General features: G+C 38.8%; 1 long non-coding RNA gene across 1 annotated transcript; it reads left to right on the forward strand.

Moving 5' to 3' along the window:
* The first annotated feature begins 9216 nt into the window (after positions 1-9216).
* On the forward strand, positions 9217-19988 carry LOC137145922 (uncharacterized). The gene is made up of 3 exons (XR_010917799.1): positions 9217-9313; positions 17776-17838; positions 19786-19988. It is a non-coding gene; the product is annotated as an uncharacterized lncRNA (long non-coding RNA).
* Positions 19989-27096: the final 7108 nt, after the last annotated feature.

Below are 27096 nucleotides of genomic sequence, written 5' to 3' on the forward strand. Positions count from 1 at the left end.
CATTGTTTTTCCACAGACAATCTTAAAGTCAAGACAAAGGATTACAAACTACATGTGAAGTCTTAAAAGACATAAATCATCTTTGCAGCTTGAATGATGAAACTCTGCACAGCATTAGAAATGCTTTCTATCTCTTATACTTATCATGGGGATGAAGTGATATTGGAGCACTTCTTAGATGTTTATATATTACTTCTGTCAACACTCCTATGAGGTAGGGCAATATTATTATTCCCATTTTACAGCTAGGGAATTTTGGCAGACAGATTAATTAGCTTGTCCAAGACCATACGAGTATTTGTATGATTATACAAATCATATGGATTGTGGCTGAGACATGAATTGAATCTGTATCTCCTGAGACACAGCCTGTTGCCTTAGCCACAAAACCATCTTCGCATTTGATAGGCTAACTATTAAAATTCAATCAACTGCAAGCAGAAAATAATAATTCTATTATTGTAAAATATTCCTCTCTACTTTCTAAATGACAGGATCTTTGGAACATAGTGCATGACAATAATATAGATTAAAATGAGAGCTGGGCAGGAAATGATTTTCCTGTCCCACAATAGTTTTTGAGATTTAAAAAAAAATTAAAAATTCATGTCCTGAATCAGGGCAAAGTCAAAATTTCATAAACCAATAATCCCCTCAAAATTTCAGATCAGATGAATGGAAACATTTCATTTTGATAATTTTTAAATTTTGTTTCAATTTAACTATTTTAGGATTGTTTTAAATTAAACTATAAATTAACTAAAATTTCTAATGAAACATCATTTCAGACCAGAACAAACTTTTTAATTTAAAAAAAAAAAGTCAAAATGGGAATTTCAAAACTTTTTTCCCCAAAAAATGTTCAAAATGATAGATTTTTTTCAAAACTGACAATTTCTTGAATGTTTTTTTGGCTTGTACAAATCAATTTTTTCTGGCAAAAAAAGTTTTTGATTGGAAAATTCCTAACCAGCTCTGGTTGAAATCCTCTCCCTTTTTCCATAAAAGACACAAATATGAAAAACTAGAAGTACAAAGGCATAATATTTATATCTAAGTTAAATCTAATTCCTCTTTTCTTCCATTTTCAACAGGAAGGCAGACCTCTTGAAAGCCTTTATTTAAGGATAAAAGGGTGAAAAACAAGGATGGTGTCATGGTAGGGGTCTACTATAGTCTTAATCCGGAAGATGAGGTAGATGAGGCTTTTTAAAACAACTAACAAAATCTTCCAAAGCACAGGACATGATGGTGGTGGGGCACTGGGGAACTACCCAGACATCCGTTGGGAAAATAATACATCAGGAGACAGATTATCCAACAGGTTCTTGGAATGAATTGTAGACAACTTTTTATTGAATAAGGTGGAGAAAGTATCCAGGGGAGTTGTTGATAGAGACTTAATTCTGACAAATAGGGAGGAAGTGGTTGAGAATTTGAAGGTGGAAGGAAAATTGGATGAAAGCGATCATTAAATGATAGAGTTCATGAATCTAAGGAATAGTAGGAAGGAAAACAGCAGAATAAAGACAGTGGCAGACTTTAGCAAAGTCAGAGAATTGGCAAGGAAGACAAAGGGGAGAAAAAAGAAATCAAGAGTAGTTGCAGTTTCTTTATAGAAACAATATTAAGGGCACAAGAGCAAAGTATCCTAAGGCACAGGAAAGATAGGAAGTATGATAAGAAACCATGCTGACTGAACCAGGAGATCTTCAACATTTTGCAATTAAAAAAAAAAGAATCATGCAAAAATTGGAAATTAAGTCAAATCACGAAGGATGAATATGGAAAAGCCACAAGCGTGTAGAGGCAAAATTAGAAGGGTCAAGGCACACAACAAGATTAAACTAAATAGGGACATAAAAGTTAGCAAGAAAACATTTTACAAATACATTAGAAGCACGAATACCCACAACAGAGCAGGCCCATTACTCAATGAGGAGGGAAAGACAATAACCGATAATGGTTCAGCAATGGCTGAAGTGTTAAAAGCCTATTTTGTTTGTTTTCACTAAAAGGTTAGCAGAATGACTAACATAGCAAACAACAGTGTAAATGGGGTAATATCTGAGACTAAAATAGGGAAAGAACAAGTTAAGAGTTATCTAGACAAGTTACTTGTCTTCAAATCAGCAGGGCCTGATGAAATAAACCTAGAATACTTAAGGAACTGGCTGAAGAGAGCTCTGAATCATCAGCAATTATTCTGAGAACTTGTGGAGGCTGGGAGAGAGATCCTAGAGGACTGGAAAAGAGCAAATATAGTACCCATCTATAAAAAGGGAAATAAAAACAACCCAGGGAATTATAGACTAGTCAGTTTAACTTTGGTACCTGGAAAGAAAATAGAGCAAACAATCAATTCATAGGCATCTAGAAGATAATAAGGTGATATGTAACAGTCAACATGAATTTGCAAGAATAAATCATATCAAACCAACCCAATATCCTTCTTTGCTGGGGTAACAAGTGTTGTGGATGGGGCAAAGCAGTAACTATGATATCTCAACTTTAGTAAGGCTTTTGATACATTTTCACATGGCCTTCTCATAAACAAATTAGGGAAATATAGCCTAGATTAGCGGTTCTCAACCTTTTTTTCCCCGAGTACCACTCGGGTCAGGTACAGTCAGGTCAAGTACCGCTTCACCTGACTGTACCTGGCCCGAGTAGAACTCGGTAAATAAGCGGGGGGAACACTCTCAGCGGTGGCGGGGTTGCGTGGAGGGATCAATACCCTATGCTGAAACCCTGCCGCCGTTTGACCGTTTTCGGCGGCAGGATGGGTGGGACTTTCGGTGGCAGTGGGCTTTCTCGGTGGTGGCGGGGGGGCAGGATTTGGCAGCAGCGAGCTTTTTTGGCGGCGGCAAGGGGGGGATTTGGCGGCGGCGAGCTTTTTTGGCGGCGGCAAGGGGGGGGATTTGGCGGCGGCGAGCTTTTTTGGCGGCGGCAAGGGGGGGGATTCAGCAGCGGCAGGGTTTCTCAGCGGCGGTGAGGGGGGGATTCGGCGGCGGAATCGGCGAGGTTTGCCTCGCGTACCACTGAGCCGTCTTCCGCGTACCACTGGTGGTACGCGTACCACCGGTTGAGAACCGCTGGCCTAGATGAACCTACTAGAAGTTGGGTGCACAACTGGTTGGAAAACCATACTCAGAGAGTAGTTCAAAATGATCTTGATAAACTAGAGAAATGGTCTGAAATAAATGGGATGAAATTCAACAAAGACAAATGCAAAATATTAAACCTAGAAAGGAATAATTAATTGCACAAATACAAAATGAAAAATGACTGCCTAGGATCAAGTACTACAGAAAAGAATGTGGGGGTTATAGTGGATCACAAACAAAATGAGAGTCAAGAGTGTAATACTGTTGCCAAAAAAATTCACATCATTCTGGGATGTATTAGCAGTAGTGTTTCAAGAAAGATCCAAAAAGTAATTCTTTCACTCTACTCAACACAGATAAGGCCTCAGTTGGAGTACTGTGTCTAGTTCTGGGCACCGCACTTTGGGAAATATATGGACAAATTGGAGAAAGTCAAGAGGAGAGCAACAAAAATGATTAATGATCTAGAAAACATGACCTACAAGGAAAGATTGAAAAAATTGGGTTTATTTTAGTCTGGAAGAGAGAAGACTGAGGTGGGCATGATAAAATTTGTCTAGTATGTAAAAGGTTGTTATAAAAAGGAGCATGATAAATTGTTTGCTTTATCTAACTGAGGATAGCACAAGGAGTAATGAGCTTAAATTGCAGCAAGGGAGATTTAGTTTAGACATTAGGAAAAACTTCCTCACTATAAGGGTAGTTAAGCACTGTTACAAATTACCTTGGGAGATTGTGGAATCTCCATTATTGGAGTTTTTTAAGAACAGGTTAGACAAACTCCTGTCAAGGATGGGCTAGATAATACTTAATCTTTTGAGTGCAGGAGACTTTAATAGATGACCTATCAACATCCCTTCTTGTCCAAGATTTCTATGATCTGTACTGTACATTCCTCAGAATTTAGATGCCATGGTGATGGGCACCTTAGCAATATTAGATAGAACAGTGCATTCTCTAAAAGAATACTGCCATTATACTGTCTGAGAAGGGGAATGGTCCACCTTCATTATAACTCACCACACACGACAATATAATACAGGATTGTCAAACTTGCTCTCCACGGTGTTTCTAGTTTATCCATTACCGCAGTATAGATACTGAACAAAGTAATTAAGATTTGCCTCATCATGACATTTTCAAGTTGAGGCTGCAGGCCAGGACTATGAGGTGAGATTTTAATTGAAATTTTAGAATCTAATCTTTCAAACACTCACTCCTGAGCATAATGCATACTCCTTTGCGTAGTCCCATTAACTCAGATGTGAGCAGTAAGTGTTTGCAGGCTCAAGACCCAAAAAATGTTCATTTGATATAAGTCAGTGAAAATAGTTTTGTCATGTACCAAAATTGAGATTCCTATTTTTTCTGCTATATTTTTTTAATTTCTTCTTGTACCATAACTAAATGTCTCCTCCCTGTCTACTTTTTATTTTCATCTGAACTCAGTCTCTCATTTTGAAAGAAGGTAACAAGCCATAGGACTACTCCTCTTCTCACTTGCTTTTTCTTTTTCTCCTGTCTTCTCTTTCTGATTTTTTTTTTTTACACTTTTCCCTTTTCTGATCTCTGTGGCTCAGTAGCACTTTGCACATAAAATGGATGCAAAGGGAAGCTATAGCATCCTAGTCAGACTCCTTTTACAATGGGGTTCATGGGTAAAAAGCCTGATTGCTGTTCATGGTTACTTCCTCGATCCACCCCCCATCCATGTGTACAGCCAAACTGTGTTCAGTTACCTTGGCGCAATCCCACTGACATCTGTTTAACTGAAAAGAGAATAGGCCACAAAATGCGTCTGCAGGATCATAACCAGAAACTATTGAACTCTGTGAGACTGAAACATATGTGTAAACCTGTGGCTGAATGGGGATGGACAAGTATTTGTTTAAAATTAAACGTGCTTCAATCCTTTTTTTGTCTGAAGAAATGTCTAAGAAGGGTGTAGAGATTTTTCTGCATAGACCCAGACTGTAGAGTTATAGACAGTTCTTTGTGCAGAGAAATTCTGTTGCTAGGTGGATTACAGTGTAGCATTCATTAAACACATGGGACAGAGCAGTACATCAGTAGGGCTGCATCCTGCACATGAGCTTGAATGTTTGTATAATTAAAACATTTTCCGTGTTATATATCATGGTTGGTACTTTGTTCATGTTCCTCATCCCTCCTTTGGATTTGTGCCACTTCTACCAATGCATCATCCATAAAACCTGTGACACAGATTAACTTATGTTTGATGAAAGCGGATGCTTCATAACCTGTAGACTTTTATGCACAGTCTCTCTCTAGGCAGGTTACAGTATGTGAAAGCACTAATCACTCAAAGCTAAGGCAAAGACAGTTGAATCCACACTTAAATGTGCAAGGAGGCTACCCATTGTAGTGACCATGTCAAATCTATGAGTAATATCTACAATGTAATATATGGTGGGAATGAGGTATCAGGCTAATTTAGGATATATATTTTTGTAGTGAGGTGGCCAGAAGTGTATAGGTGGAACAGGAGATATAAGAGTCAGGGCGTCTCACTCAGTTGGGCCAGAGCCAGGGAGGAAGACAGGCATTTATAGTCTGCTGCAGGCCTCTGGCTCCTCTACAAACCTGGGTAGTGCCCTGACTAGACCAGGTATGGAAAGAAGCTGCTGGGACTGTCAGATGCTGAATACCCCAAGGAGACAGAGGACTCTTGGACTACAAAACCTGATCCCTGGACTGTGGTAGGAAGTAGCTGTCAGAGCACGAGTCAGCGTTTCAGTGGGATCCCTGCTGACCCAGTGGCAGAGACCTCCACCATGGTCAGGGCCCTGGGCTTGGACCCACTGGAGTTGGATAGGCCCGGGTCCTTCCCCCCCAACTCCTGCTGCCAACCCCACCGCTGAGGTGGCAGCCTCCCCACCTTAGGATGAATGGTTTGTGTTTGCCTGTTGCTTGGCTCTGCCCATTGGGCCAGAGCTCCCTAAAACTGTTTAGTGCCTACTGAAAAAACTGAATTTACTGCATAAATATACAGTGCATTACTGTGTACATTATCACTCCTTAAATAGCAGTGCTGTATAGAATCAAAGAAAGGGGAGGGGGCTAAACAAAATATCATGTCCCCTTTATGAAGACCTCCAAACTATCTCAGACAGCAGAGTTCCAAGTTCTCCAATTGTTCTAGGAGGCAGGCTGGCTTTTTCCCTTTCCCTTACACATCAGGTCAGGGAAGGAGCAACTCAACCAAGATTATAAGACCCTTACCTTACTCAGAGGTCTGAGTTAGAGAGAACAAACGTAGTCAAAACACAAAGTCTCTATGACCCAGGAGAGGCTAGTTCCCTGTAAACCATAGCAGCCAGCATGACTTCCAATCCAACTCCATACCCCACGTTTTTCCTGTTTATATAGCCCAGCCATAGGGCAGGGCAGGGCAGGGCAGGGCAAGGCTTTTTTTATTTGCACCTATGTTTTGAGCTCTAGGCTGTACCTAAAATGGGTAGTATGCCTCACTACACTGAGATTACCACTATTTCACAGACACATATGTAAATGACTTAGTCATGCTCTGCGGTCCAAAGCTATCAAAAGGGTAAATTCAGAGAATAAAGTAAAACTTTCCAATATGGCTCTGTTCCCTCTTCAGCATCTCCCTGGAGATCAAACAAGAGATGTATGGAAAGCCTCCTGTTCTTTAAATCCAAAGAGCACAGGCCCTGCTGTGCAAAATCAAGAATTTACTGCTATTCATTGTTAAGAAACAGCTAAGTTTCTAATTCTAGTTCAAAACCATGTTTAATCTTTACAGAACTGGAAAGAGCTTTTCATTTACCTGCTTTTCCACAAAATGTACCTGAATAAAAAAAAAAAAGTCCTTTAATTTTAAATTTTTCTTAAAGGCTAATATACTGTAGAATACATTGTAACACACTGTCAGGCAGGCAAAAGAGAGGTTTCCTTTCACCTTTACTGACGACTATAGAAAAGGAGAGAGAAATAGGAGATTTTTTGTGTTGACAATGCTTTAAAAGTGCTTTTGTCTTGCAGAAGCTGAGAGGGCTCCTGATCTTGTAGGGAGCTTTAATAAAGGAGAACTTTATAATGATCAATACAGGCCGTCAAGCCCTTCTGAGACATGGCCCCAGCTCAAACAAATATGACCTCTATTGTTACTAGATCTTGTGGACCTGAAATCTGAGCTTGCAAAACAAGTTTCCTGTTTTTCCCTCTTTGTTTTCACTATAAATACTTGGAGCAATTGGAATGCTTATTCCAGTCAGAAATACTTACTGTCTGGATTCAGCCTCTATAGTAATTGCCTGTTGTTGTGACTCAGGTGGAGGGGGACTTGAATCAATGAGGGAATCTCCCACATCCCAGCTGAGTACCCTACCCCTCTGCCAACAGTTATGAGGGATGTTGTCCTTCTCTTCCTCCATTTCTGCCCCCCGTCATTTTGTGTAAACTCATATATAGGGGTGAGATCGCAAACATGCGCTCTGAGAACACTTACCAGATTGGGTCCCACAAGAGTTTGCAAGTCTGGTATAAGGCTGTAATACATATGCTCAGACGCAGAAACATAGGCGTTTAATGAACTTTTACTGCAAAAATTTAGGTTCTGAGCAATTGAGGCACTTACGGTTTCAGGGGCAGCCAAGCAGGGGTTTTATGAATTCCACTAAGGCCTGATTCTGGGATTTAGGTACCTAACGTGAAATCTAGCCCTAAATATTTTGTGGGATTAGGGCCAGAGTGCTCAACCCCTTTCAGGATCAAACAACCCCAAGCAGGATCAAAGACCAGGGATCCAGGACTCAGCCACTAAACTGGGGGGTATCTGCACCTCCTAATATCAGTTTTATGCTCCCAGCATTCAGTATCCACTCCCAGTGTAGCTGGATGGCTGAAGTAGACATATGCAACAGGGAGGAACTGATATTTCCATATGCAAGAGGACACTTCATTAAAGGAGCAGCTATGAACAAGCCGTGCACTAGAGAGGCTATGATGGAGGAGGTTTTAAAATATGGTATGTTTTGATTACTCAGTCTTCAAGAAATTATATAATAAACTTTTAGCAAACTTTGGACCTAGATTAATATGGAACCAAGCTTTAAATACCATACAACAAGCCTCCAGTGTGGACATAAGATTTTCTAGAAAATGTAGCATCTAAATAAGGGCATGGATGCAAGTTATCATATTCTCCCCACCGTGCCTATTAGGTGTAAATACAAGCTTTTAGGTTAAGGAATTTTAATAGCAGTTGCTCTATGCCATTTTTCTTTCATTGCTCTAAAGCTGCAGCGGAAAACAATTACCATAAAAAAAGGAGGAGGGGGAAAAAAAGATTTTGACTGAGTAGCATGGTGGATGGCCCCTAGGTATCAGTCATCTGTCTTTTGTCCCAGGCTATATAGTTGATCATATTTTTATGCTCTTCTCCTTTACTGCAGCCTTGAATTGGTTCTGGATGGAAAAATTGTTTGTGCTCCTAGCTTTTCTGGGGCAAAGGACTCTGACAAGATTTCAGTTCAGAATCAATTCAAGGCTTCAGCAAAGAAAGAGAGGAGGGTTAGGAGATGGGAGACTATATAGTCTGGGAGAAAAGACACTTGTATTTCTGAGAACTGATATCTTAGACAGTCCATAATACTAATCAAAGTCTTGTTGGCCGTTTTCAACCCAATATACTAGTCAAAGTTTGAAGCTCTAGGGATGTTCCAGTTGGAAGCAGAAATTGATGAATTTTTAATGATGAAATCTTGCTTAATTACAAGGAATGTACAAAGTCCTGTGTCTCTGACAACATGAGGAACCAAGAATAACGGGAACAGTTTCTTACCTAACAGCTAACAAGCCACTCTAGCCAATAGACCCAAAAGCCTCCTTTCTAGCTTTTTCCAGAGTCACATTGTGCTTGGCTTCCTGCTTGCTTCCACATTCCTGCTTGGCTTTCTTGATTCTTCCTCTCTCTGTTGTTATCAGTTCTCACTTTCTGTGTGGTCTCTCACATCCACACACCCACAGTCACAATACCCAGTTGAACTTCCCACCCACATGCTGCTAGATTCTGGCCAGACTATTAGACCTTTCAGGTGTGGCTCCTTAACTGTCTCTTACAGCAATCTTAAAATGGAGGATTCATTCACACTTCAGTTTGAACAAAGTTTTCAATCAACTCATAAGGAGATTTCACCCACCTCATAGCATTTCTTTCAAAGGTAATTATTTTCTGCTGCTCCTCTGAAGCAATAAAAGGAGAATGGTATATAGTAACTTGCCTCTGAATCATTAATAAAATCCTGATTTATCCTTCAAGTTCACTAAGAAAAAAATAGTTTTGTCTGTATGTGACTGTTGAATTCTCATTTGTAGATGTCCATGTAGTTTATATTTAATAGGAACAAACCTCTGAACGATACAATGTGGAAATATATACAATTTTAATCCTCATTTGTTTTCAAAACATAAAGTATGAAAATATATAAAGTATGAAATGGAAATATACTTGTGCCATAGTTTTATTTCACAATATATATTTTGTTAATCAATTGGTATTTAATGTCCTCTACAACTGCCTATGCTTCTGTCATGTCTGCTTTCTGAACAGCCACATTATATCATTCTTCTACTTATAATTCCACATCTTAACCCTACACTTAAAATGTCTTCATTCCCCTGCTGCTCTAAATAGCCGCATTCTCTTCATTCTCATTTCTTCAAAATACACTTCTTCTGTAAAACCTTGGACTAATAATCCACCAAGGAGATCAAACACATATACACCTAAAACAAAGGACTATTTTGTACTCTCTGTTGACATGAGCAACTATGTTTTGTAATGTTGAAGACCATGATTTGTCTAATTTGTACAATAAATACAGACTTTATTTTCTACCCAAGGACTACCATAATGAATAGTGGGTTTATTTCTTACCTAAGGATCTGGTTAGATAGCTATAAAAGTCTTCTTTAAAAAGAGAATTGCAAATTAGGGAACAATTTAAAGCATATTTTACCTATAAAACTGATTTAAGATATTGTCTTGTGTTTTGCATAATTTTTCTTGTCATTTTAACCAATTATAAAGGTTATTTGATGCATTTTGTCTCATTCCAGTCCTATGTTCTCCTCCTAGTTGATCCTGCAAAGAAGTTATCATAATGTGATAATTTGTGGCATCCCACTTAAAGCACCTGGTTACTAATGCTGCTGTGTGTATTATGGTTCTTATTGCTCATTTTTAAAAAAAATAGGTAAGAGACTCATGCAGTTGTGTAATGAAACTATAACTCACTCACTATGGATGCAATAAAAACAGTTTGTAGGAAATACTAATAGGAGCAATGATTCCGAGGTCAAGTTGGTTATTTAAACAAATATAGACCATAATGCCAGTAACTGATGATACTAAAATGCATGTAAGGGTGTTAAACATTAAAGGCAACTAAAATAATAATACTTCACAATAATGGAGCAAATCCTGTTCTGAGCACATGCTATGTAAAGCTGGGAAAATACAATGGAAAATTGTTGTGTGAATATTCATTTACATTTTTAAATTAACTTCTTTCAGCTGTGTTCTTCCTTGCTATAGACACCCCTTTTCCCCATACATCTTTTTGTGTGTTTTCCACAAATGTTCTGGTGAACACATTTACTGTCAGGAATGTTTCAGTAACATTAAGCTAATATAGGAAAATATTTGTAGACAGTGAATTTTAAATGTGAATATTTAAACCTTGATCCTGCAAAGACTTACATAATTAAGTTGACCGGGTGCAAGTATCAAATCTCACTGAAATCATTGGGGCTACTCACAGTGATTAAAGTTAAGCACTTGCATTATGACTTTGCTGAATCAGGGCGTTACATTCTAAGAGTGATCTGCCTTCAATCAGAGACAGAAAACATGCCATGTGACCTATGGGTCCAATTAAAAACTAGCTTACAGAGCTCAAGTACTCGCAATGAACTGTTCAAATGCAATCTTCGGGCCAATAGTTACTTACAGAAACTAATATGAGAGATATGGTACCAAAGCAGCTGCAAAGAATCTTTCCCTTTAATTGAACTATATTTATAGAGGAAATGCTGCATTATAAAATTCCTTTGTCTCCAGCAACAAATTTCATTACTGTTCCCAATAAAATGATTCCCCTTAAGGTAAATTCCTCCTAACTGGTATATTTATCCTCCTGATGATCAGATCTTGCCTGTATTTGAGAATGGTTGTACATATCCTGGATCTCGTAAATGCTATCACTGCCCCTTAGAGTAGTTTACATACTCAAAACAGTAAATAAAAAAGAGAAACTCCTGTAATGGTACAATGCTGGTTTGAACTCAAGAGTGTAGCACAGTTGATTTATAGGTGTGGCAGGTAGGGTCACTAATTATGAGACCCTGTTTTAATGTCCTTATCACTTTAACAAATTTTAGTCATTTGGACTGAAATTTTCCATGCCAGATCAGGCTGAATTTTTTTTTTTTAGAAAAGGTCCATCTCAAATAACATACCTGTCCTCACTCACTACACTGAGTCCCCACAGAATATTGCAAGAACATCAAGATTTCACTAATAAAAGCAAATAGCACATGCATCATAAAAAAACAAACAAAAACTCAATTTATAAATTCCCATGGGGAGAGGAAAAGAGAAGGAACTTCTCATCACAATTGTTAGTTGTGTCCATTTTTATGCATTGCTGAAAGGTGTTTTGGGCTATGGATGTGCTATAGGAACCTGGTTAGAACAGAATAGTAGACAAAGTACACCAGAAAAATTCTGTCCTATGCACTTGGACTCAAGGAAGTTTCTATTCTTTATATGAAATCCAAGATTATTTTTCCCCTTCCCCTTTCCTCAGGATGCAAGTGGGAACCAAATTTGTTTTCTATTTTTTCTTGCTCAAGAAGCAGTTAGATGGATTCTATCTTTATCTTGAGTTCCTGGTTATGGACAACCTGCTGTATAATATATGCTCTAGTATCCTCGGGGATGCCTTCACCTGCTGCTCTCAGAAAATGATTTAAGTTAAGTGTTATTACTATTACACAATCACTCCCACTGCAGAAAACTTTCATGTTGTATTACAAACATATGATTGTGATTTAACTGTATGATCAAATAGAATGAGAAGTTCCAGTGGGTTGTAAAAGAAAGAAAACTCTGAAATGCAGAACATCTCTAGTAACAAAATGGGAATAAAGTGGCACTGGTGACAGACTAGATATTTTATATGACTAAGGAATTTTTACAAGTTTCCTTCACTTTCTCTAATTACACTTTCCTTGGATGTTAAAGGGACTGGTCCAGTCACAGTGCAATACATTGGAGTGTTGTGATGTGTGCTGAGGACTGATCACTGTGAGCTTCTCACTCTCTTTCATGCCGATAGAGATGAAATGCTTGATGCTCTGTAAATGGGATTGGTGATTTTAGCTGGCTGATTCATGGCAGAACATTGAAGGTGGTCACAAAGGAAGCTTCACATGTCCTGCCCACCAGCTGCAGGAAGATTGAAATCATCCAACAAAGATGAAGATTTAAAAGAGTAGGATGAGGTTTTCAGAGAATAAAATGGTGCACAGACATTCATTCACTCTGGCCTTGGAATTTGCTCAGGCTCAAGAGAAAAATGTTTATTTGGATAACACGAGGAGATAGTTATACATGAACTAAATTAAATGATATTTCAGTAAAATGCCAGTTTCCTCTAATACATTAATTCTTTTTTTGTTTTTGGCATTCTACATCCAAAAATACATTTGAGTAGCATCAGACTGAAATGTTCTTGAAAGGCCTTAAAAATCTCCAGAGGAGTCTAGATGATTAGACAGCACAAAGGATTTTATGTGTATAAAGCCTATAACACAAGCATTGATATAGACATTTATTGCCAAACTCTATTTCTTTATGAGTAATTAGATACAAAAAGAACTTTTTTATACCATAATTAAACTCTTAGTTGTTTGAGAAATTTTTATAACAACAGTTCTCAAATAATCATCAGGTTTTTTAACATATCTAGTGTTCTCTGGACAGCAATTCATGATACTGAGACATGTGGTGCTTAACCCAAGACCCTGATATTCGTAGCTGCTGATCACCCAGTATTCTACCTGACGTCAATTAACTTTAAGTCTCAGAGCTTGAAAATGTGGCTTAAATGTGTCAAACCAGTCTTAATAATATGTGACAAAGACCTAGAAAAAAAAATCAGAAGAGGGAGCTTACAATTATGTGGAATTCCTTTTTTTAACCTGTGCAAATGTTTCTGTGATTCCAATTTTGACACTTTACATTTCTATTGTTTTAAAGAAAAGATAATGAACTGAAAGTAAGATTGTGTGAAATATACCAAATTTGTGTTTAAGGTGAGTTACATGCCTTGACTTCATTTTGGCCTCTAAAGCAGCCCAGACACCAGGGTGTCTGAAGGTGGCTCAAAGGCGGCACAGTAGAGAATCTAGCTCATTATGTTTTAACCAACTGAAGAAAGGAGAGAAAAGGTTCTTTGGCGGCCTGGGAGAAGTAGATTCAATTCCCTGCTCCATGGGCACCTGTTTGACCTAGATTCCTCTGGGGAAATGGCCCCAGGTGACTTTCCCAGGGTCACACATGAGGCCTGTGAAATGGGGAATTGAACCTAACTCTTACTGATTTTAATGGGAGTTAGGTGCCTAAATACCTTTGAGGATCTGGACCATAGTTTCCCTGTGACTCAATTCCTCCCCCATAAAACAGTGTTAATAGTATTCCCCTACTTCACGTGGGTATTGTGAGGATAAATACGAGAAAGACTGTGACGAGCTCAGATACTGTAGTAATGAGAGCTATGACCTGAAGTAGATGAGGACAATTTTTTAAAATTTTGAGTGACCACTGATGTAGTATGGTTGTGGGAGCTTCATTTCTGCTTTCTGTTCTGTACTTGCTATCTGGTTATAGAGGAAATATATCAATTTCCTTAAGTAGAAGTCCAATGATTTTCACTGTTACAAGAGGCGGGAATTGCAGCATCCTTCCCATTCCTCCCCAAACCATATCACAAAATATGCAGCATTTTGACTCTGGCATGTGGAAGAGCATTGGGAGAGGGAATTAGTTAGATGAATATCTCGGTATTGTGACCTCCATATTCTTGTTAGTCTATGGGTGTGTCTACACAGGCAGGAGGTGGGCTAATCCAAACCTTTTTTATACACATTTGATGATGGGCTGAACATGAGTCTCAGCAATAGTGTGGAATGTCTGTTCTGTTTTCTGTTCACATCATATGAACACTTGGCAGTAATTTGCTGTGAACTTAGGATGTAATGTTCTCTGGGGTATTCCATTGTCCTCTGATTTGCTGCTGAACAGCGTGCGTCCTAGGATTGTTTTCACTGTGAATTGTATGAAGCGTGTCAGATTCTTCTTTTTTTTTTTTTTTAAATCCCATGTTTCTGCTGGCTCTGCTCCGTACTTTCTTCCTGGGCTGGCTTGCAGCATTTTCAAATTGCTTTTAGTCAGCTTAGACCCAGCAATGCTCCACACCACTACGAGGACGAGTGTGAATACACACAGACTGCTTGGGCTATAATTACAGCACTCAGAGACAAACAGATTCTGCATTGGAATTTGCCCATCACATCATCAAGCAGATGATGTGGGCGTAGGAGAATATTCTATAGCAGTACCAACAGCTTATCCAGCAGCAGGAGGATACTCTGCAGTGGTCACAGCATGGGGAAGAAGAACAGAAGGGCACTGAGCTGTTGGAATAATAGGACTGGTTCCCGAATCACCTACATAGTTCAGCAACGTTTCTGGGCCCGGGAAGTTAGTGTAGATTGGATTGTTCTGGAGAGTTGAGAAGACCAGTAGTGGTGAGAGAACTTCAGGATGGGAAGGGCTCCTTTTTCTGAGATCTGTGCAGTATTGAGTCCAACAAAAACAACATACTAACACACAGTGCCCTGTACCAATGGAGGAATGGGTTGCCATTGCTCTGGAAAATGGCCACCCCAGAATGTTATCAGTCTGTAGCCAACTAATTTGGTGTGGGGAGATCTACTGTTGGGATTATTCTCATGCAAGTCTGCTATGCCATTGATAAGGTGCTGTCTAACTGGGTCATGAAGCTGGATAATACTCAAATTATGGATGGCTTTGCATTAGGACTGTCAATTAATTGCAGTTAATTCAAGCAATTAATTTGTTTTGAGTTAACTCAATTAAAAAAATCATGATTAATTACAGTTTTAATCAAACTGTTAATAATAATAGAATAATAATAATAGAATACCAATTTAAATGTATCAAATATATTTGGATGTTTTTCTAAATTTTCAAATATATTGTTTTCAGTTACAACATAGAATACAAAGTATACAGTGCTCACTTTATATTATTTTTTATTACAAATATTTGAATATTGAAACAAAAATCGTATTCAAGTCACCTCATACAAGTACTGTAGTGCAATCTTTTTATTGTGAAAATGCAACTTACAAATGTAGATATTTTTGTTACATAACTGCACCCAGAAACAAAATAAAGTAAATCTCTAGAGCCTACAAGTCCACTCAGTCCTGCTTCTTGTTCAGCCAATTGCTAAGACAAACAAGTTTGTTTACATTTATGGGAGATAATGCTGCCCACTTCTTATTTAGAATAGCACCTGAAAGTGAGAACAGGTGTTCACATGGTGCTTTTGTAGCCAGGATTGCAAGGTATTTATGTGACAGATATGCTAAACATTCATATACCCCTTTGTGCTTTGGCTAGGTGCAGAGTCTTGCTTGAACTTCCAAGCAGCCAGCAAGGTGTCCCACAGAGAACATGAACACATGTGGGAATGCTGTCAGGGATGCCCTACTGTCCATATTTTGGGTCACAGGTCTGAACGTAGAATCATTGAATTGTAGCACTGGAAGGAACCTCAAGAGGTCTTTTAGTCCAGTCCCCTGCACTCAATGCAGAACTAAGTATTATCTAACCATCCCTGACAAGTGTTTGTCTAACCTGCTTTTAAAAATCTCTAATAATGGAGATTCTTCAACTTCCCTAGGCAATTTATTCTAGTGCTTAACTACCCTGACAGTTAGGAAGTTTTTCCTAATGTCCAAGCTAAACCTACCTTGTTGCAATTTAAGCGCATTGCTTCCTCAGCTATCCTCAGAGGTTAAGTAGAACCTTTTAAGGAGAATTTTTTTCTCTCTTCCTTGTAAAACTCTTTATGTACTTGAACAGTATTATGTCCCCACTCAGTCTTCTCTTCTTCAGACTAAACAAACCCAATTTTTTCAATCTTCCATGTTTTCTATACCTTTAATAATTGTTGTTGCCCTTCTCTGGACTCTTTCCAGTTCATCCACGTCTTTCCTGAAATGTGCCACCTGGAACTGGACACAATACTCCAGTTGATACCTAATCAGTGCAGAGTAGATCAGAAGAATTACATGCTAGTGCATGGCAAGATAGGGATGGGAAATGCAGACATAGCGAGTACTAGGATATTATGTGTGAGTGGTTGAAGTTTAATGTTCCCTCTGTACTTTTGTAAAACCTTATTAATGATTTCAGCTTTATTTTAAAGGATTTTCCATGCTAAATACAATGATGACTCATCATGGATGTATTGTAAAATGGTTTTATTATAAAAGAACTATAAAAGCCATTAATAAAGTTTTAATGAAACCAGTAGAAAAATAATATCTTTGTATTTGGAACACATTTAATTAACCAATCTTCTTAAGAAACCAGCTGTGCACAAACCTTTAATTACTGGAACAGTGAAAACAAAACTCAAAGAGCAACAGTAAGAAATTTCAAATACAACAGTTTGTGGGAGAAGAAGAATGAGAGGGGATTTGATAGTGGTCTTTAACTACCTGAAAGGGGGTTCCAGGGAGGATGAAGCTAGGCTGTTTTCAGTGGTAGAAGATGACAGAACTACGAGCAATGGTCTCAAGTTGCAGTGGGGGAGGTCTAGGTTGGATATTAGGAAAAACTTTTTCACTAGGAGGGTGGTGAAGCACTGGAATGGTGGTAGAATCTCGATCCTTGAGGTTTTTTAAGGTGCAGCTTGACAAAGCCCTGGCTGGGATGATTTAATTGGGGTTGGTCTTGCTTTGAGCAGGGGGTTGGACTAGATAACCTCCTAATCTTCTATGATTCTTTGAGAGGGAGGTGTGCATAAATTTAAAAGCAAGTGTACACCTTGCCACTGACTCTTCTTGTCTGTGTGGGAATTGGGATTGAGTGCCTTAGCTCAGAATTATCATAGGCATTGCACTCCCAGGTGCAAGTGTTCTTGGGACCTATAGGCTGATTCTGAGAGATGAATGGTACAAGGAGCACAACTACAAGGATGCAGAGGTTAGGAGTTTTAGCTGGTCCTAGTAGCAATCATTGTCCAGAGGCTGACCTGTTGTATGTGACATGGCTGAGTCCCAAAATTATTAGACTGCAGGATCTGCTGGCCTAGCAGGAACATGTTTTGCAGGAGGGCATTCTGGATTAGGATCATATCCATGAGTTGCCTCTGCATCTTTTTTTTTTCATGCTTTCTCTCACCTTTGTGATGCTGTCCTTGACCACAGCCATGATATCCCTGACTACTGTGACACTGTTTTTGGCTAAACAAAATTGAGCCATTTCTCAGTCTTAAGTTCTGTGATATCTCCCCTGCAGATATGAAGAAAATGCAAAGAACAAGAGATAGGATCCTGCAATGACTGTCAGCTACAATGCAAGGTATAGGGCATATATACCTCAACAAGAAGCATTAATGTTTTTGCCTTGGCCAAACATGCAATGTACGCTTATACCGTATGTAAACTATTAAAACTAACCAAATTTCTTTTTCCGTAAGTGCTATCTCAATAAATTGTTGAATGTTGCACAAATTAATGCTTTCATTATTTGAATCTGCTGTTGGAGAGGATATGATCCCAAGCACCTTTGTATTCACATCCTCTTCGTTGATATTTCTACAAAATATGCGTTGTAAGGTATCGTTTGAAAACTAATAGCACACTGGTTATTCATATCACTGTCAAATACATGTGTTAACATTATGTGAAGTTATTAATTCCCTCTGTATAATATTACTAGAATATTTAAGAAGACAGTTCGCCTAGATAAAGGTGATTTCCCAGACAACAAACTGTAGATTTACCTCAGTTTACATAGCTGTAAACAAAGCTACCAAGCAAACTAGCTAAGGTTGTCCTGTGCCTGAACTTGAGTGACAGAGAATTAACATGACACCTTCACCTCAGAGAGACACAAGAGAGTGAATCCCCAGGAGGCCTTCCTAACTTTGAGAAGAAAGGCAATACTTTTGCAATATTAGGAACAGAGAGAGAGACTCCATCTTTATCTTTCACCAAAGAAGACCAGAGTAACCAGCAACTGACAGACCTCTCAGGGGAACCTCCATGAGTGTGCAGGAGAGGAACAATGATCCCAAGGCAGTCCCTGAAGCCTGGGTCCCCAAACCCTCTGCAGGAGACATCCTTAGGTGTCCCCCCAGACATTTGTCCACATACATTCCCCCCGTAGCAGGGAGAGGGGGAGGGGAAGGGCAAGTTGAGTTGTTCAGAGACATTAACATTTGCATGTTGCTCAGAGTCAGACTTGTGTTTTCATTTGCATTTTCTTTTTAAAATGTTTCATTTTATGTTCCATATACCACTTTTAATACATTTCATAGTTTCCTTGGTTGTTATGTGGATACTCTGTCCTAAGTATGATGAATGAGACATTTTTTTCAGGTTTGGGATAGGGCCGCATAATTTAGAGCAAATTACTTTCATGCTTGTGACTGTCTGGTACCATCACACTGAAAAGAGGGAGAACTGAGTGAGAATTGCCATTGGCAAATGTGTGAAGGCAGCAGACAGTACAACAGTGTATAGCAAGGTGGTTCCTAGAGCGTCTCCTGTAATGTACAGAACCCTGGGATACCACTCCTGAAATGATAGTGCTAACATCACATAACAAAGAGTCAGTGTGGACATAGCTATACATGTTTACACAGCGCATACCTGTATCCAGCATGGGTATGGGGTACGTGAGTGAGCATATACACAGTCAACCAGTGAATATTCATGCCAGTGTGGACGTAGCCTATCTGGGTTTTAAGCATGCAGTGTATCACACACTTCTCCAAGGGGCAGTGGCAAAGTATAAGCTCCTACATCTCCATGTAAGGTCCTGTCCTTCATAGGCCTCACATGAAGAAATAGGCAGTTGGTTGGCATGAGAGCCCTGCCGCACCCCCAAGAAGCTCTCTGCTTATGTTTGAGAAATTGTACAATGGAAGTATAATGCAGATACAGTTTCTTCTTCTTTTATGTTTATATATTTTTAATAGTGACTGTCCTATCCTAACAAGTTTTCAAGATTGCAAGTAACACTTAGAGAAATATAATGACAATGAGCATGAGAATGGATGTATAGACAGAGAGAGGGGCGAGGATGAGTGCAGCTTGATATTTCATTGCATACAATGCCAAGTTACTATCTGATCTCAGTTTCTTCAGGTTTCTGATGGATTTAGAATGCTAGAATACAAGCATTTTAACTCTATAAGTTACTCAAAACATGGCCAGGTACAAAGATACAGCTTTAGTCCTTCATGGGTAAACAGTTTCTTTTTTGTTGCTAACTCCCTGTTTATTCTCTATTTCTTGACAGGTATTGCACTGTTCCTGGATGATTATTTATGTTCCTGTTATCAAATAATATACAACTAGAGGAAAAATACTTGAAAAGAATTCAAATAGTATCAATTAAGGATAAAAAAGCCCAGACGATAAACCTTCAAGACCTATTATGGATTTTGGCTGTCTGAATCTTTGAAGCTCCTCTCTTGATATGATAGGTAGTACATTTAATTTTATCAATACAGTCTCACTACTTAAAGGTTTAAATTACTGCTTGTGAGCAAGTGGGGATATAGAATTGGGATACGCAACTATGGATGATGGAAAGTCCCACAGGATGATGATGCAACTTCACTGTCTGCTAACCATATATTTACAGTAAAAGGGAGCTAAAGGGATTTTAAAAAATTTCTGTATTAATTTATGATGCATCTAACAAATACACAATACACAAGCAGAGTCAACTAATAACAAAACAAATATATCAGTACAGGTAAATGCAGAGATGCAGATTTAACCATCACATTAGATTCAGTAACATGTTTATCAGAACAGATATTGCATGAAGATAATTAAAGCAAATGCTAAAATTTCAGTGAAATAGTACACCATAATTCTGAGAGCCTGAGTTCAATCTGTTTTCCCAGAGAACAGTCATGGACATATTTTATAGAAAAGCATGAAACCAACAGGGTTTCTACAGAAATTTAATGATGATCTACATACACTATTCTAAAAAAACCCTATAGGATATAATATTGTCATCCTTTGTGCAGGTTATTTTGAAGCATGTATACACAGGGCATAATCCACTATTTATATAGGATGGGTTCAAAATCAGCTGGAAGGTTGTTCAGTAGGAATGTTTCATTTGAGATACCTTTAAGATGCACTTCTTTAGCACTGTGGTGCATGTTAAAATCAACATCTGCAGCACTTTTAATGTACTCCATAACATTTCCTCAAACTATCTTTTAATGTGGTAATTCATTTTATGTTTTATAAATTAACCTTTCAAAAGTTACATCCTACTATATCCTACTATATGATGTTGTTTGCACATAATCAATGTCAAATATGAGCCTTCAGATACTAGATTTCAAGAGCCTCAGGAGGGAAATAGTAATTTTTTTTCAGCTATGGGTACTCAATGATGGAAGTAGCTGGAACAATTGCTGAAATAGTTTTCCAACTGTGCCTAATGGATATTAGGATGGTCCCACCCTAAACAGTTGAAAATAAAGATGTGATAGGAACTGGCAATATCTTAGAGCACTTTTCTTAGAGTTCCTCATAATAGTAAGTAAGGAGTGCTGCCCAGAAATGGTTTGGCAGCCATATTCCAGACAGCATCTAAACAGAGTTGACAGTTCCCCTCCACCCCAAACGGAACTTGATGCATCCCTTGGAAACAGAATGTTACCCTGGTGGATTCTTCCTCTGGAAAAATGCCTTGTACTGGAGCAATGCAGCAGCAATGAGTGGGAAGAAGCCCAGTTTTGTTCTGATTAGTAGCTTGCAGTGAATTCCTTGAAAATATGATCCATTAGATAAAAAAAAAAGCAAGGAGATTATAATAAGGGGTCTTTATCTTTTCGCATCCCCTTGGGTTTGGGAGGAGGTCTACACTAGCTTGGCTCTGTCCTCCCTTATGCCATCACACCTACCTTTGATAAGTCCACGTCAAGGATTGAACCCTCCTGGCCATTTCCTCAATAATCTATTCCATCCAGGGCAATGGGGAAGCAGAAGTTCCGTGGCTTCAGTAGATGCTAATCAGCCCTAGTTCTCCAGGATTAAGGAGCTTCTTCCCTAAGAGCCCCCTGGCTGGGGTAGTTAAGGAAACACAGACCTGCCTCCTCCATTGGGTTCCAACACAGGGCCCTTGTTTGGGACAGCCAGAAACCAGCCCTCCTTAGTCCCTTGCTGTTCCTAGCATTACTTCCTACCTCTGTAGTCTTCCCCAGCTTCTTGTCCTGCTCCTACCTCTTTGGTGGGTTGGTTTGGCAGCTTCTCACCAGCCTGATGGAGAGTTCGTCTCCCTGCAGTCTCTCTGGAAGCCATATTGCCCTCCTACCTTGCAGGCCTTTTATCCTCATAGCTGTTGTGGGGTTGCCAGTCAGCTATGGCTGAGCATGCAGGCAGTTTCTTTTTCAACCCTTTGGGCGTTGAGCCAGCAAGGGGTATGACAGGGATAGTGAGGAAAATTTTAAAAAATGAATTCCCTGACCAATGAAGAATGTTTAATCTAATGTTCAAGATTATTCCTAATATTTGGGTGGGCCCATAACCTCTGGCTGAGTTACTGAAGTCCTCGGATCAGGATTTAAATACTTCAGTTTACAATTTAATGGTGATCAATTAGACCCTGAGCATGTGGGCAAGAACCCCCAGCCAGACACCCGAGAAAGAATTCACTATAGTAGCTCAGAGCCCTCCCCATCTAGTGTCTCATCTCCGGTAGTTGGAGATATTTGCTACTAGCAGTCACAGATGGGCCACATGCCATTGTAGGCAATCTCATCATACCATCTTCTTGTAGGCCGTGGAAGATATTTGTGATGCGTTGGACAGAGATAGGGTCTTGACAGGTCTGGTCAGAACCGGTTTGATAAGGAGCGCTGTCTAGCTTGGAAAACAAGGTGCAAGCTGGTGTGTAGCTTGCTTTCTGTGCCAAAATGGGAGGAAAGTTAGGAAGCAAGGTCATGTGCTGTAAATTAGCCAATGCTTGCTGTTCCCTAGAGAATCCTGTGTAAAAGCTTGAAATGCAAACTGCGCAATGAGACTCGGCCATGAATCCACTTGGATTGCGTGGTACATATCCTCTGCAGCCCACTTCGCAGCACGCCCTAGAGTCTCCTGTTGCTGTTTGGAGCGTATGCCGTGATTAAAGATAAGTGTACCTAACTGGTGTGGGTGTGTTTTAATTCTTCACCTGGTATCCAGAACCTGCAGGCAGCTGTGAGCAGTGGTGCCTGGCATAACACTTCTCCAGAAACTTATTAAGCTCAGTCTTGAAACCAGTTAGGGTTCAGTTAGGGTTAGAAGACTGTTCCAAAATTTCACTCCTTTGATGATTAGAAACCTTCGTCTAATTTCAAGCCTAAACAGTTTGTATCCATTTATTTTTGTGCCAACATTGGCTTTTAACTTAAATAACTCCTCTCCCTCTTTGGTATTTATTCCTCTGATGTATTTACAGAGAGCAACCATATTCTCCTCAGCCTTCATTAGGTTAGGCTAAACAAACCAAGCTCCTTAAGTCACTTCTCATAAGTAGATTCTCCATTCATTTGATCATCCTAGTAGCCCTTCTTGTTTAGGTGTTAGGCCATACCTAGATTATCTTTAATTGCCACCCCATCCTCAGTGCTTAGCAGTTCCACTTCTTTCCTTGTTTTTGTTCCATTATACAGCTAAAGAACCTTTTAGTACTGGTTTATATTTGCAAGGTCCAACTCTGCTTGGCTTTTGGCAGTTCTCACTTTTTCCCTACACACACACTGACCTCCAAGAGAGAGTTTTCCTTGCTGATCCATCTCTTCTTCCATTTCTGAGGGCTTTCTGCTTTCTCTTAATAACCTGATTAAGATGCTTGCTCATCCAGTTTGTTATGGAACTCTTTCCTACTATTTTTTCCCCCTTGCTTGGGATGCAGGTTTCAGATAGCTTCTGCAAATTTGAGTTATAGTAATTCAAAACCTCTTCCACATTCATATCCTTGAGTTCTTCAGTCCAGTCCACTTCCCTAATTCCCTTAATTTTTTAGTTTGTCCTTTTGAAATCAAGGAGCTATTTTTTTGTTTATTCTTCCATTTAGTTTAAACTGAATTAGCTAATGATCACTTGAACCAAGGTTGTCCTCTATAACCAGTTCTTCTAAGAGGTTCTCATTACTTACCAATAACAAATCTGAAATAGTATCACGTCTTATTGGTTTGGTGATTATTCAATGAAGAAATCTCTCAGCGATCTCATCCAGGTACATTTGGGCCTATCATTAATAGCACTTGTCCTACAATCTATATCTGGGAAATTAAAGTGTCCCACAATCACACACTTCCCCGTAGTGTTTATTTCATTAAAAATATTAAAGAGGTCTCTATGCATATCCAGATAGGGTCCTGGTGGTCTGTCGCATACCCCAAGCACTATGCCACTACAGCCTTTGTTACCTTTCTTCCCCAAAGTGATTTTGAGCCAAACAGATTCCATTTTATCTCTCCATCACTTCTAATTTCTTTATAGTCTACCTCATCATTAATTTACAATGCTACTCCACCACCTTTACCTTTATTTCTGTATTTTCTGAACAGCACATATCCTTCAGTACCTGCACTTCAGTCATGACTACTATTCCACCATGTTTCTGTTATCCCTATAATATCTGGTTTCACTTCCTGCACCAGTAATTTTAGTTCTTCTATTTTGTTACCCAGGCTCCTTGCATTAGTGTACAAACATATTAGTTGTTTCTGCCTGGGTTTGCCCAGATTCCTTGCCCGATTAGGTACAGTCATTCTACTTCTAGTATTGCCTACCTGATAGTGCTGATACCAATAACACTTTCTTTATTCTTGATGTCAGATGGCCTTCTGTTGTTTCTTTCTCCATTGCTGGATGTTCTCTTACTTGATTTTCCTCCCACTTAGTGTTAGAATCAGGCATGGAGACTACATGAGCACCACTCAACTGTAACCGTCAAATTCCTAGCTTAAAGCTCTTTTAAATAGTTGTGCCAGCCTCCATCCCATAAGTCTATTTCCCTCCCTACTCAGGTGAAGTCCATTCCATGAGAACAGTCCTCTGTCTGTGAATGCCTCCCTGTGGTCAAACATACCAAAGCTCTCCTTATAATAACATTGCCTCACCATCTAGAGTTATTTAAATGTCCATCTAGAGTTATTTAAAAGTTTGATGTAGGTGTGTTTGAGCACTAAACAAACAAATGTGTATATTTGAACAGAGTATTCTTCTACCTCCAAGTAGAATATGTATTGAGTTATCCTCTTACTTTACATGTTAAAAGTGGAAGTAACTACAGTGTTTAAGAGAGACAAAGTAAAAGCAAGTTAGAGAGATAAAAATGTCATGTTGTATTGGTGACAAATCCTAAGTCCTTAAGTAATATGCAGTCTATTTTATCATGATCTTATGCTTTCCTTATGCTTCTTTTTACTTCTTCTTTCATGAATCTCCAGCCTTTTGTAGTGTTTATGGCCTCATATGAGTTATAGATTGTTACCTCCAGATTCCTAGCATATCAGTGGATTGTTCTGTTAAGGATTTCATGATACAGTATATTCTAGGTAATGCCTGTTCCCTTGAGCTTTACACATCCTTTCCCTTATCATTAGCAATCTACCATTTAAAGCATAAAAACATTATGGTTGCACTCTATTTTGTTTTTTGATTCCAGTACCACAAGTGATTTGCTGCCAACCATGTTAGTTAATTTTTTGTGTTCTTAGCAGTTGTTTAACTTTGTTTTTGTGAGTTTCCTTATTTTTCATTATGCAATTTGTTATCCTCTGTAAGAGCACACATGGCTACAAAGCATCATAAACATCATGAAATATACCAGGTAGTAAGAGAGCTCTCACCAAATGGGATAGAATCTTGGTCTAAAGAATGTGGCCATTAAAAGAAAATCTATATTGTGAAAAGGAGTCTTTCTTTGAGGTCCTTCATTAGTATTCTACATAGCTCTTTGCAGATTATCATTCATTATGGAGGAACTAGGATGTGATATTTTTAACAACATCACTAAACATAGTAAACATTCAGAAGGGATGCCTAATGTTGTGTAAGTTAGATCTTTTCCATTAATTAAATCTCCTTTAAACTCAGACTCTGTTAGACCTATTTACAGCTACTCTACCAAAGTATAAGGGAGTCTAAACTGGTCTATCTTACATGTATAGAAATTGAAAGAAGGTGTAAATTAAAGTAAGGGGGAGGGATTTCAAGATGCTACACATGTATCTAAGGTTGCATAGAATATATAATAAAACAAAGCTTTAAAGATATACAGTAAGTCAGTAAATGAACTGACGGTATCAATGGTGAGGAATTAGTTTAAAATTTTTTCTAAGTTCGTTGCTATATGATGGCCCACAGAATCCCAAATGTCATTTGCTGACTGTGACCTTATATAATACCCACACTCATATACTTTAAGGTCAGAAGGGACAGTCATGATCATCTAGTTTGACTGCCTGCCATTGCAGGTCACAGAATATAAATATATAAGTATATATTTAGTGACAGTAGAGTTTAAGTATAGTACATTGACACACTCTGTAGGATGGAAATAAAGGGAGTCAAACAATGAGTTTTTCTAACTTAATGATAAAGAAGAGAGAATAGTGAAGAAATAAGGGACAAGTGCTGTAGTCACTTTGTTCCACATCCCCAGAACACACTTTAAAAAAAAAAAAAAAATTTTACACTGCAGGGCAACATCTGGACAGAACAGGATCTTGACTTCCTTATAAAACAATTGCCTTCTACTTATCTGCTTGCCATTCTCTCTTCTTTATTGATGAAGTTAAAAAAAAAAAAAAACTCACCATGGGCTATATCCTCAGTTGATGTAAATCTGCATACCTCCCTTGAATTAATGGAATTAGACTGATTTATACCAATTAAGAATCTTTTTTTTTGTTCAAAATTCTGGCTAATTCTTATCTTGATTATTTTAGAACGTATGACAAAGTTCACTTTGCTTCCCTTTTACAAAATTTAAATGAAACTACAGAATATTTTTAGTAGCTCCCAGAGAAATTGAAAGAGTGCCTTTAACGAGAAGAGTGTGTTTTCTTCACAGAAAATAATTGCTTTATATCACACAAGATATTGGGAAGATTTAGCTACATTCAGGTTTGTCCTGTATTTGTTTTTAATGGCAATATCTCACTTGAGAAGCCATGTCTTAAATTCTTCTTGACACGTTGTTATTAGATAAACAACTTCAAGCTCTTTTGCATCTTTATGTCCAAGAAAAGATGACAATGTTTTTTGCCACAAGTAACATGAGAATCTCACCTCTTGTATGAAGTTTCCTTGAGAAATCCTCACACTTATATGGGAGGGATGGCCAAATGTACAGGCCCCCCAAAACCGCCTTCCCAGCTGGACAGAATCCTTTAGCCCCACCACCCTGTTGCAGGGCAGAAGCTCTGAGCTCCCACCCCACTCTGGTAAGTGGAGAATAAGAGGGTTGTGGGGGATCTGCGAGCTGCACTTTAACTGTAAAAGAACTCATGTGGCTCACGAGCCACAGTTTGGCCATTGCTTTTATATGGTCTGGTGCTTCCATGGCCTTCACATTAATGCCATT

The sequence above is a fragment of the Emydura macquarii genome, unplaced genomic scaffold (genome assembly GCF_026122565.2).
Source record: "Emydura macquarii macquarii isolate MOO-44397 ecotype Brisbane River unplaced genomic scaffold, CSIRO-AGI_Emac_v2 contig_3671, whole genome shotgun sequence".
In the NCBI taxonomy this organism is placed as follows: domain Eukaryota; kingdom Metazoa; phylum Chordata; order Testudines; family Chelidae; genus Emydura; species Emydura macquarii.